Source organism: Pseudorasbora parva, chromosome 23, assembly GCF_024679245.1.
Source record: "Pseudorasbora parva isolate DD20220531a chromosome 23, ASM2467924v1, whole genome shotgun sequence".
Classification (NCBI taxonomy): domain Eukaryota; kingdom Metazoa; phylum Chordata; class Actinopteri; order Cypriniformes; family Gobionidae; genus Pseudorasbora; species Pseudorasbora parva.
The window spans coordinates 13,056,592-13,070,499 of NC_090194.1; the positions used below are offsets into that span (position 1 = coordinate 13,056,592).

General features: G+C 36.1%; 1 protein-coding gene across 2 annotated transcripts in view; it reads right to left on the reverse strand.

Moving 5' to 3' along the window:
* Positions 1–12,817, reverse strand: part of phf24 (PHD finger protein 24) — a 37,150-nt gene extending 24,333 nt beyond the window's left edge. Inside the window, exon 1 of one of the 2 annotated variants that reach the window (XM_067433402.1) lies at positions 12,430–12,817. The gene's annotated coding sequence lies outside the window, so the exon portion shown is untranslated. The remainder of the gene's footprint in view (positions 1–12,429) is intronic. The other variant, XM_067433403.1, reaches the window with a different exon arrangement.
* Between the last annotated feature and the right edge of the window lie 1,091 nt (positions 12,818–13,908).

Consider the following 13,908-nt stretch of genomic DNA (forward strand, 5'->3'; position numbering starts at 1 on the left):
GAAAAATGTTTGTGTTGATGTGCTGCCATCCGACTTTACTAATGGCGACCTGTGGGGACTTGTGATTGCAGTGTGAACAGCAAAACCAAAGCGGAGCTGTTCAAGCGCAAGATTTCTGATTCAGAATCAGGAGCTGAGAAAGCCTTTCAAAATAAAATGGAAGTATTCATAAGAATTTTTAAATGAATTCACAAACAATACAGAATTTGAGTTCGATTTTAAGAAAGCAAAATAAAATAGAATGACATTTTAGTTTATTTAATAGCTATAATATATAAATATAAAATACATTTTCAATACACAAAAACAAATGGTGCTATATAGTACTAAAAGTGGTTATTTTGCTCATAATCATCAAGGAACCACTTTAAAGTCCCTGTAAAGGCAATTCTGAGATTTTTTTCTAAACACATTAAATGTTAGAAATGTATTGCTGAAACACGTTACAGACTGTGAACTGTGTAATACTGAATTGTGCTGGAGTTCGACCGTTTAACGTTTTTCACCATTTATGTGTTCAGGATTTTTTGGGGCGGGACTAAAACGATGGCTCGATGAAGCCCCCCTAACACTATAATAACTACACTCGCAACAGTTCGCTCAATCGCTAGTTACTGTCAGTAGTACCGTTATTTATCATCGTAACAAAAATGGTAATATCAAGAAGAGATGGATTCATTTTGTGAACAGCTACCTTGACAAAGAGCTGAGGATCACATTGACAGAGTTTTACAAAATTTCATCAGAGACAGGGACTTTAAGCTCTGAATAGCACCAAATTGTGGCGCTTCAGAGGTTCTTCAGCATTTTCTTCTGAGGTGCTATAGCTATGTTAAGCCTATGGTTCTACAGCGGTTCTTTAGTGGTTCTTTGGGGTGGTTAAGGTGCTCCGTACAAAGAATCTGTTAAGCCCCTTTAAAGGTTCTTTATGAACCAAAGAACCACTGTTGATGCTATATAGCACCATTTTTGTTGAAGAAATAAAATGTAATATGACAACTCTTATTGGGTTCTACCAAGCACCATTTGACAAAGGTCATGTAGAGCACCTTTAAAAGATATGGTGCTATACAGCAACAAAAGTGTATTTTTAGTGTGTATGAATGAACTACATGAACATATGTGTATAATAATATATAAATTCAATATTAATAATTATAATAAATAAATACAATTATATTAATTACAGTCAAAAGAAACTATATTATGCTCACCAAGGCTGCATGGTTTGAGCAAAAATGCAGGAAATATTGTAATATTTAAAAATATATTATTACAAATTAAAATAACCATTTCTTATTTGAATATATTTGAATATATAATGTATTCCTGTGAAGAAAAGCTGAATTTTCAGCACCATTGCTCCAGTCTTCAGTCACATGATCTTTCAGAAATTATTTGCTCATCTGATGCTGAAGAACCTTTTATTATTATTATCAATGTGAAAAATAGTTGTGCTGCTTAATATTTTTGTGGAAATCGTGATACATTTCTTTTTAGGATTCTTTGATGAATAGAACATTCAAAAGAACAGCATTTATTTGAAATACAGTGTTTTGCATACAATGTCAAATTTAGCGTCCTGTGTCTATTTCAACTCAAATTTACACTCACCTCACCAATTCTCAAGTTCAGAACCCTCTTCAAAACAAATGAATAATGCCGTAAAATGAGTTTCGATTAAAGTGTTTGGGTTGGTCCATTCCATAGGACAGATTGAGCTGAGATTTAGCTCTTCCAAAGCAGACATCACATAATCTTGAATGCTAGCTCCATCTATTCAGCCTTTAATCAGGGTAATGGTGTGAAACTGCTTCAGTTGGCATTCCCTTGCCTTCTAAACGCAAAGCTCACACAGCATGCTTGTGAATTTCAATAGATATTTCCTTCTCTCATTTATCCTTAACTATCAACCCAAGCGTTGAACCATCACATTCTACTCTCTCTGTACACACCAAAATAAGACACAATGTAATATTGCTGTTGTCCCTATAGGCACCATTCGGAGAATGAACTTTAATTATGAGTCAAATCAAGGAGGCGTTCCTGAGCCTCATCTCATCAAAGGCCTGGGAGTGACAGAGAGATATTTTGCAATAATTACCCACAGTTACATGATGTATTTTACTGTGTTACAGCTCAGTGTGTTCTGGTACTCCAGCTGATAGATGCCACATCAGCTGTGTGGTTTAATGTCTTGTCACTGAATTAATTTATGTGAATCTTTTAGGCACAGTTTCAAAGCTGCCAACAAACAGCATATATTACTGTCTAAGAATAACAATATTTTTCTCTTAAGTCAATAAAAATTGCAATCTATCTGCCCATGCTGAGGAAGCTTCTTTAAAACTCTATCTAGTCAAACAAACAATTATTTTTCAGTAAACCACCAGTAAGGCAACCATTCAGAAAACAATCAAGATTCCCAATTAGGCTGATTGAATTACAGTAAACATCTTTTAAATATATTTTTACATTAAATTCTACCAGTAAAACTAAGGCAGTAATTTGGTTGGCATTTAACTTATTTATTAAATTTGTTTTGTAAAATTGAGGATTAGATTTCTTATTAGGTTGTATACTCTTAACACAGAAAATGTAATCAACTTCAAATGAATCAGTAATTTAAAACATTTTACATTAAAGTTTTTATTATATATAGATTTTTTCATACATTTTTTGTTTGTTTGTTTAGTAATATTTGTGAATTGATTTATTTGGAACTAGTACGGTCTAGACAAATGACTAGAATCAGACTTCACAGAGCTTCATACGTGGGCGTTTTAGAAAGTCTGTGCATTCAAATGAAGAGTTCAGATGCAAAAATCTCTGTCTGACATGGTTTCTTTTATATGAGCAGTTTTTATTTAGCCTGGATGCCAGCCGCACTTACCCCTGCCCACAAAAATTTTAGGTTTGGCGGTTCGGTCTGGCCTCGATCCATAGAGGAGTAATTATCTCAGAACAGAAACTGTTCGGACCAATGAAATCATCAGGACGGGCTTTAGACGATGACGGACAGATGATCAACAGTAATGTAATCATGCACGTCATCAAAGGGGCTTGGATTATATTTGTTTGAATCCTAAACGGAGAGCTTGTTTGTATATGCATTCACCATCACAATTTCTCTCAGAAATGATCATGTTGGGTAAGTACTCTGTGTATCATTAAATTCTTTTATTTTTTTACAATATAGGCTAAGATCGTTTATTCCAGCGCGCGTGGAGACAGGGTTGCCAAGTTTTTACAACAAAATCCGCCAACCACTAGCCCTAAACAATAGTTTCTCGGGGGGGTTCTCCGGGAAAAAATGGTGTTTGGGGGGTAAAATGTCTGTTATTTTGGCAAGGTTGCCTGCTAATATTCGCACTCATTGGTCTATATATCACATAGTAGTCGCTTCAACCCGCGGAACATTAAAAAACAACCCGCGGAAAAAAAACGCGGACTTGGCAACACAGTGCAGTTGAGCTCTTTTGACATTTGACAATGTGTCGCTTCATTGCTCTGATTGGTTGTTGGTCTATCCATTTGAGGTCTTTCCTGGTTCGGTTAAAAAACACACCCCATAATTACAGCCCAATGGAGTAATTTCATTTGAATGACTTTGAAAATATTATTAGCCAGTTATTTAAATGCCTTATTAAAAATGTCACTTCATAGGCAAATCATTGGTATTTAACATATATAACTTGTGCTGCAAAACCACCCACCAGCTATGTCCATGTGTGAGCTTTTTTCTTTTCTTTTTTCTTTTTTTTTTTGCAAAAGTCTACCTCTTTGGACAAGTGACAGTAAACAGTAAAACAGTAAACAGTTGCAAAATCACCAAAGGTGCAACTAGAATTTTTTTTTTAACAATGCGCGAGTTGTGATGCAAGTGGCCCATCCGTTTTGGTCAGCAGATTCAGTTTTACAGCAGCACATGGAACACTGTCGTGTTTACTTGCTACTCACAAAAACCTGCTGTAAGGCTGGAAAAACCTAGTAGATGCCGAAATGTCTAATGGCTCTGAGAAAACAAAGCAAATTAGCATCTGAACTAATTCATACAGTTAGCGTGTCTTTCCGAGACGACATCACACTGAGTGAACCATCTATGAATGACTCTAATTTACATGCCTTTCTTTTCACATGAAACTTCCCCCAAACTCCTGCTGCCCCTCATATTGAGATCACCTGAAATGCACCAGAAATCTCTGTTACAATGTCAATCCTCACGATACAGTATTATATGTGTTTGATATCATTTGAAATGTCTCAGTGCGACTGGTACAAATATCTCTACTCCACAGAAGTAAACTAGAACATCCTAAATGTTTTAAGAGTTTAAAGATATCTTTCCTTGGTGTATGGTGGGTGTGGCTTTCAGCCATTTGGCCTTTCTTTCTTTGAAAAGAGTTTCAAATGGTTCTGGGTATGTATCTGGTTCTGGGTATTTAAGGAAATGTTGCAAAGAGCTCAGGGCTCGATACTGTAGTCAGGTCAGCCCGTAATGCTGGACGTTTTAACCCATGCAGCATTATGTAACCTTGATAAGTCAGGTATACATCTCATTCTTTACTTCAGAGTATTTGATTTGAAGTATACCTTTGAATTGATTATGTAATTGGCATTATACATTTACCTGACTGTTAATAAATTGTTACACTTTGATTGATTCTGACTTGGTCTGAAATTATTTAGGTTACGAACGGACATAATTTCAACAAAGGGTTAAACGGAATAATTAAATGTGTACGTAAACTATTAAATATAAATGACCAAATAACCAATTGGCATTCTAACCTATATTCTAAATTATGATTAAATGGAGTCAGATAAAGAGAATTTGAATAAATTCCCGTTTGCCCCGCTGAAAAGACCGAACGCGCAGCAACCTTCACCCGCCGATCGTTAGCCTCCATTGGGACGATTTGGGCGGCCTTACACTGCCATCCTGTAACTCTTGACACAACATGATCAAATCTCGCAGTGCTCGAATTAAAAGCTGGCTCATACGCACAACTTGAAATCATATGGTTCGAGTCGCGTCTTCTGATTGGTTTCTTAGAGGATTTTGCTGACAAAGATAAGTGGCGTTTTGAGGTTTTTAACATAAATGGGCTGACGCTGGGATTTGATGAACGTATACTTTGTGCGGAGAGCATTCAATCAATGTTTTGTGTGTTTTTGATGTTACAAAATATAGTGACGGTCGAATTTGTGTAATGCATTGCAAGGGTGGAGTCGGGGTAATATAACGTAATCGAATTGCTTTTTTCAAGTAACCTAGTAATGCATTAAATGTACACCAAAATATGTTAGTTACTTTTGTTTTAACATTTATTATCTGACAGCTATGTCCCTATGTTGAGTGAAACACATTTGTTTCTTTTCTTTTATAAGTAAGTGTTGAACTTTCTTCTCCTATCCTATGTTCAATCCAGAATGGCAGCTCGGCTGAAAGGCTTGTTTGAGCTGCACCTTCTACTGTACAAGCATGGATTTGCAATTCCTTCAGCCTGAGGCATATTCATTTAACTTTTGGTGTGAAAGGGTCTTTGTTATGTCTATTGAAAAAAAAACAAGCAAGCAAGCAAGCCCAGGTCATGAAAAAATAACGCAAAACAAACGTAATGCTTTCCATAAAAAGTAACTTTTTTTAGAGTAACGCAATATTGCACCGCATTACTTTTAAAAGTAACTTTCCACAACGCTACCGTGTGAAGCCTGGTCCATTTTGGCAGCTTATGTAATGAAACCAACAGCAGCTTATTTTTGGTGGCGCTCATAGGTGCATACATCTGAAATCATAAGTTCCTTTTCAGAAGCACTCATTGTATCAGCCTGGGAAAGTGTAAATGCAATTTTGTTTCCCGGCAGACCCGCACAGCCTAACGGGCGGATATTGCATAGAAGCCTGACAATCAGTTAATGGCACTGGTGATTTCAGCCGGGCAATATGCAACAGACAGTGCATGAATGGCCTGCAGCTAACAAAAACTGTGATTTAGATGTACTCTATGAATGTACAGTGACAGAAGAAGAGTCCTCAGAGACAGTAGGCAGAGGAAGAAAGAGGTCACTGCAGGTCGCCTCTATAGGAGAATAAAAGATGAGAATCTCTCGAGCTACAGAGGCCCTGTAATAACGTCTGAGTCAATCCCTTTGTTGAACCCCTTATGAAAATGACTTCTGGCTAGAAATCTTACTGCATCCAAAATCTCAGCACAGATTATAACATGTTCATTTCAGTGACGACTGGTGCTTTCAGACGCAGGGGAAGCAATTACTGCTAAAATTTCTGATTGAAACTCAGAACAGGATTTTTACAATATTTAAAAATGTTCTTCTTAAACTGTCTTTTTAATTTCTTTTTAAATTGAGTTTAAAATGGATTTTTACATTTTTTGTTTAGTCTCTCTCTTTAACCGTATGTTACACACTCACAACAAACAAAAAATCAAAATAAATGCAAAGCTTTTTATTATAATCAAAATAATGCTATTGTACCTCTTTAATATGTTACTTGTGCATGTTTCATAAGTGCATGTTATTTAAAAGAAAATGTCCTTCAGAATCTTCGGAAAAGTAATAATTTGTTCTGCATCTTTCCTTTTTGACCAATGTCACGTCCACTTTTCACAATCCAATCATTTCCAGATGGATATATTTAATCACATTAAATATTGTTTCGCCTTAAAATCACATCAGATTATAGAAATAAAATGGTTTAGGAAGCAAAAAGACCAGTAAATATAACGTGTTCTGTTTTGGTGAATTTTTCACTGATTCCTGTCTGGTTTGCCTTTGTTCATTGTTCACTTTGCTAATTCGTTTCCTATGTGTATTAATTTCACACTAGTTTCTGTCTAAAATCACCCCTATGTCCTTAAATAGGGCACTATTTGAAGGGACAGCCATTTGTAATGGTGTCCGAAATGACAGTGGACGTTATTGAGAGCACTCATGAAATCCCACAATGCACCGCAATAACGAGTATACAATCGATGTATGCCACAGTATTTTGTCTTGCGTTAACATTGTATGTTTGGTTAGTGGTTTTCATTTTTGCTCCTGTATTCTCCTGAGTGTTGGTATATTAAAGAATATATATTGAATTCTCCGTCATGTTTACTGACCAGCATATTATGACAGTAAACAAGATTCCTAAATCTCCTGGATTTTGCCTGTGGAAATGGAAAAGAAAAGACACCATTTGATTTCTGAGACACATTTCTGTGAATTTTAAAGGAAAGATTTACTAATGTTCCATTTTGTGGGGAATTGACACTAGAGCTGTAACCACTTATTCAGGATTGGGGAGGATGAAATGTAATAATTAGAGAATCTGCCATTGGAAAACCATATTGGTCAGCCTCTCATTTAAATATGGAGGTTTTTCCTTCAATGTCTATGTTGATTGACACCTGAGAAATTGCTTTTATCTGTAACAGACGGGCTTCCATATGTGATTCGGCAAATGGATTTCATTACATAAATAGACCTTAATGTTGTCCTACATCCAATATTAAGGCTGTGGTGTAATTTTGGGCAACAGCTGTCTCACCAACACTGTTCACTAACAGCTAGACTTCCCTGAAAAATTTAGATGACTACTGAAAAAGAAATGAAGTTGGAAGCAGGGTGGAGATATGAAAACTCACAAAAACAAAGCCATATGTTAGCTCTGCTATGTCTCTCTTTATATGACATTTGACACAGACTCAATGCTGTCGCTCACATTATGGTCCAGAACTTAAACTGGGATTGTGACACTTCAGGACTGACATGACTGGTTGAGTATTTATATTTATCTATATTAGATATTACAGTTATTCTCAATCACTTTGGCTCAATTCTCGAATTAGGTTTTTTTTTTTCCTTAAAACAATAAGTTTAGATCGCTAAACAGTTTGTTACTTGTTCACATCAGTATTTTAATTCTTATTGATTTAAGCAAATTACATATTTTGGCATGTGTGTTAAAAAGTATAACTGTTTGTGCAATAAAAAGCACAACTTGTTGACCAAAACCGATGTGTTGATTCTCAGGGAAATTCTCAAACTCTTCACAACCTATAAACATTCTTTCATAGTGTGTGCCTTGACTGCCTTCACATGCAAAACAATCCATTAAATTATAAAAATCTGTCAGACATGGAATCTGTGTAATGTATGCTACATTTGTATTAATACAGTACGTTTATTTTTGTAGAAATGTGTTACATGTAAACTGAAAATCCATAAGATATGTATAACATAATAGAGTGTGCAAAAATAAACAAGCAACTGTACATTTTTCAGTTTGCATGTAACACATTTCTGCTCAAATATATGTACAATATTAAAAATAAAAATAAAATTTGTGCATTGCAGTATTGACTTTCCCCCATAAAAGCTGATTCACAATAGCAAGATTAAAAAAGAAAAATTATTGACACACCAAATTTAAAGTATGAATGTTTTGGGGGAGTAACGATTTAACATGTAAAGAGTAACGTGAGTAACATTTTTTAGACAGACAGACAGAAAAAGAGACAAATACATAGATAGATAGATAGATAGATAGATAGATAGATAGATAGATAGATAGATAGATAGATAGATAGATAGACAGACAGACAGACAGACAGACAGACAGACAGACAGACAGACAGACAGACAGACAGACAGACAGACAGACAGACAGACAGACAGACAGACAGACAGACAGACAGATAGATAGATAGATAGATAGATAGATAGATAGATAGATAGATAGATAGATAGATAGATAGATAGATAGATAGATAGATAGATAGATAGATAGATAGATAGATAGACAGATAGATCATAATATCATGTTGGCATACGTGTACTGTGTAAAATCGGATCTCATAAAGTGAGGATGTGAATATGAGTTTATAGTCAATTTATCTGAGGGCACCGGGGACACCTTGACTTCTAATTATTATTCTGTGTAAGGCATCAGTCTGCACACATGTTCAGCAGAATAACGCTTATGGTTTGGGACATTTAATTCATACAGAGGCAACCCTTGCTTCTTCTAAGTGTTTATTTCAACTACAGTTTTATGCATACTTATTCTCTCTCTCTCTCTCTCTCTCTCTCTCTCTCTCTCTCTCTCTCTCTCTCTCTCTCTCTCTCTCTCTCTCTCTCTCTCTCTCTCTCTCTCTCTCTCTCTCATGAGAGAGACACTTAAGTGTGGCTTTACAGTCAAGTGAACTGAAGCAAAAATCTAAGATCTCCCTCTTTTATATAAAGTTGATTAATTTTAGTGAATCAGGCAGTTCATAAATGAAGCAGTTCGGGATTAAAAAGATCCACTGATTCCCTGGACAGACAGCTGCATGGCATTGTACAAATGCTTTTCTTTTTCTTTTTCAAAATTGTAGCGAGTTAAGTACAAATGCTGATTTGTGAAAAAATTATTATTTTGAGTTGGTTCTTTTTAGTTTGGTTTAGAAAGACTAAATAAAACATTCATGAATCGGACTGGGCAGTGCGTTGTTATCTGGGTCCTCTCATGATCCAAAAATGAAAAATGGTGGTGGTGGTGGGGGGGGGGCTTAATAATAACTTCCATGGGGGGGGGGGGGGGGACGACTATGTACATTCTTGAAAACATGCCTATTTTCTTACTGTTAAAACTTCTGAGTTTGTCTGAATGTTACTGTTTCAGATGGATTGTTCATCAGCCTTTGTTTTTCCCTCTAATATTATTGTAATACCATGTTTCACGAATCGGCTTCGCACTGTCAAGCTGTCGCTGACTTGAATTCCAACAATCCCTGCCTTTCATGCGCTACTCCTTTGGGGAACCGTTCTATGAATAGGACGGCGACAAAGCTTTCTCTTTTTTTTCCATGGGAATGTTTCCCATTGATGTGAATATCCCATCCTCAAATGCCTGGAACTAATCACACTAACGAGTTCACTAAGGCCACCTTCTGCCAGTGATTGGAATCACAAACACCCCCCCACACACACACACACACACACACACACAATAAAAGCAGCCAAAATTCAAAAATTAAATTTCCAACACAAAGGCTAATGAGTAATAAAGTGATAAAACACTTAATCACGTCTATCTGCAATGTGGGCTTGTGAAAATGAGCGCATGTTCGCTCTTGCATCCCATAATGCCTGGACACTCAGTGGCCCAAAAGCAAAGCATGCTGGCCAAACTTTGAGTACAGGGAGTTGAAATTCCACTCGCACGCTGGCCTATGGGCATGGAGGCGTCACAATGTGGAGGAATTTGAATGTAAATGCCTCTAGAGAGAGGAGCCCCCACGTTGGCATTCAGTCGCTGTCAGGCGCAGAGTCTGTGCCAGGCAATCTTCTGAGAGGAGTTGACAATAAGCACTGTGAGAGAGACGAGGGAACCTAGAGTGTCTGCAGGGCTCCAAAGCTGACACTCATGGTGCATTGTGGGTAGAAGGGCAGACAGAAGAGATGTGAGTACAGAAAGGTGGAGGACTTCCTGAAGTGCTAACAGGGGGTGTTTATAGCAAATAGATCAGGTGAACCAGTGCTAATGCTAAAACATAATAGTAATTACATAACTAGAAAGTCCAGAAATAGAATGCAATGAAACATATCAAAGATAAAAGATAACATTTAGTCATGAACATGGACAGGAACAGGTGTTCAGGGTTATCAAGAGTCTGATTTGGAAAATGTGTACAAGTTAAAATGTACACGATAATCCAAATTCACCACACTTCTATTAGAACTTCATCTTTTTTATGGTCCATGTTGTTATTGTTGTTCATAATAATAACAACATTAATGTTATACATTTTAAATAGTATGATCAATTATATATATATATATATATATATATATATATATATATATATATATATATATATATATACTGATAGCAATAATATTCCATAGCAATAATAAACTATTTTTGCGTTACTAATGATACAAAATTATTATTTTTATTGTTAGAAGGAGAAATATTATCATCAGTAAAGTTGATTTAAATATATACATATATTTAATCAATCTAAAAGTTGATACACATACATACATACGTATATTATATATTAAATAATATTAATTTATATATTAAATATTAAATAATTCAGCAACACAAGGTTGATTAAATAAAGACTTATTTATTGGGGGAACTCCTTCTTGGGGAGTTGAACTATCAATAATAGCAATAATGAACTATTATAATTGTGTTACTATGAGTCTAATGGTCATTTTATTGATAGCAGAAGGAGTAATAACAATACCAAATAATATTATTGTATCATTATTATATGTTTACAATATGTATTAGATGATATTACATTATTCAAATAAAATATATCAAATATTATTACTAAATATTAATACTAATTCTTAAAAACGGTGTTATTTAAAACAAATAAACAGCATTAAAAATATATTAATTAGACTTTCAGTTGAAAGTAAGATATGATCTGCCTAGACTGGTTAAACCCAGCCCAATCTGATTTGATTTCAGCCTGCAACTCAGTCTGGAAACCTGTACATATTTCTATCCTGCTTCTGTTACAATTTTGCGGTGAACAATCACAAACGGGCTTATCCACCTGATGCACTATTGGCGGGTTTAACACATTGACGGATAGAAAAGCGATGGGTCGTTGGTCTTATTGGTTGAAGGACTATCCAATTGTGTAGAGTCATTTGAACTATACCCATTGATCATGCCTTTTGTGCAGTAAAAATACATTGCAGACACACCAGACCAATGTTCAGTCTTAAAAGATTGAGCTTTGCCTGGTGATGGCCAAAAAATCATATGCCCTAAATTTGAGACTTTTGAGAACATAACCTGAATGCACGCTCCTCAGTCCATCACCTCAGTGACTACATAACACCCTGCTCACTCCTGGACTGTGACGTCAGAGGTGATGCACAGAGGTGATGCACAAGGGACTGCAAATGATCCAACTAAACTTACCTCTGCAGTGCTGCTCAAAGAAGCATATATACTTCGTCACGCACAAGTTACCATGTGCATTGAAATTTTAGGAAAATGTCACTGCATCCATCACAGTACAGCATATGTAACATGTCAGTGTACCAAAAGTTATTGCGTAAAGTCTAGCTATAAAAGCAGCCTCATCCTACATTTCACAGTGGGAAATGATGCAATATAATGCATGGCTCTCTCATCCACACCCGTCTAACAGCACTGACCTAGATCGGGTGGTATACACTGGGTATTTTTCTACACCCACACAAAACTGATGAATGAATGATCCGTCTCGTCATATTTACGTCCGTGCACATTAAGTTACGTACGTGTATATGCAGCAATTAGAACGCGTGTTAATATTAACACTGCGTTCTGCAAGATTTACTAATTGGCGTTAAATGTGGACTGTGAAAATCATAATAGTCATGATTTTGTAAGTAGCCTATCTAAGTCTAAGAACTGAGACTAACCTGAAGGAAATTGGATGGTGCTCCGGTACTTGGGACTCGATTTCTTCTGCTCCTCTCACGCGCATCCAGCAGTCATTTCAAGCGTTGCTTTCGTCAGTGGAGGCTATGCGTGTGTAATCGCGGCGGTCACTGTACCACAGCCTACTGTTGTGTGTAACCCAGTCAAACAATATCCCGCAGCCGAGGAAACAGCGTCGTTTGTGAAGCGCGAGCTGAAGGCGCGGAAGCTGGACAGCTCCAGTGCTGAATTCTGATGTGGAACTTTGCTCTGGAGACCGTGCAGCTCGTGTAAATAAACACAGCCCTGGTAAAAGTTGTCTGCTGCCCCAGCTGACTAACCCTCTAGATTTGCGAAGGGAATGTTCTTCGAGCCTCTTCGTGGAACTTGTTTTCAGCCCGCGAAAGGAGACGTTTCATTGGTCTGCTCAAATGACGTTGGCACTGCATGAGATGAGCCAATACACGGAATAATGGATGCAGAAACTGTTTTAATTAGAGATAAACATATATTATCCGACGATTTTGTGGTGGTAATCATTACATTACTATATTCAAATAATCAATACCAAATACAACAGGGTGTACAAGATATTCACTTAATGATTATGTTCGGTTAATTTAACACACTTAGTGCCCATCAATTTGTCTTAAAGGGATAGTTCACCCAAAAATGAAAATTAGACCATAATTTACTCACCCTCGTATATGACATTCTTCTTTCAGACGAATACAATCAGAGTTTTATATATATATTTTTTTATTCTGGCTCCAAGGTTTATAATGGTAGTGAATGGATGTTTTGAAACCCATTCAAGTGCATCCATCCAACATAAAAGTACTCTGCATAGCTCAGAGGCGTAATAAAGGCCTTCTGAAGCAAAGCGTTTGTGTAAGAAAAAATATCCATATTTAAAACTTTACAAACTGTCTCTAAATTCCACTAACTGTCGTATGCTCGTTCACGAGAGACTGCTGTTCCAGCGTATAACGTAAGGCGCTCAGTGAGAATATGAAGTTTTGTTCTGCTGTATCCTTCTGCCTATCCTCCAACTTATGCTACACCTAACGTTTAACGTTTTAAATGAGGGTGAGATGAGTAAATCATGGGCTAATTAAAATTTTTGGGTGAACTATCCCTTTAAATACCATAATAGACTATCCATCAAAATGTAGACAGTAAAATAATTATGTAAAACAAAATTCATGACTTAAAACAAAAAGTTAAAAGGTAACATCAAAATATTGTTTTGGTGAATGGGTGTTGTAAAATATGAAATAAATAAATAAAGATGTGACAACTCTCCCCAATCTTACAAATATAAAAAAAAACAGTTCATTTAACTTTTCAGTCAGATTTACCTATTCCAAAGAGCTCAAACTTAATAAAAAAATCATAATATTTTATTTGATTAAATTAGTATTTTACAAAACATTTATTAAATTCATTGTCGGATCTTTACATTTTTGGTTATGGGCCAG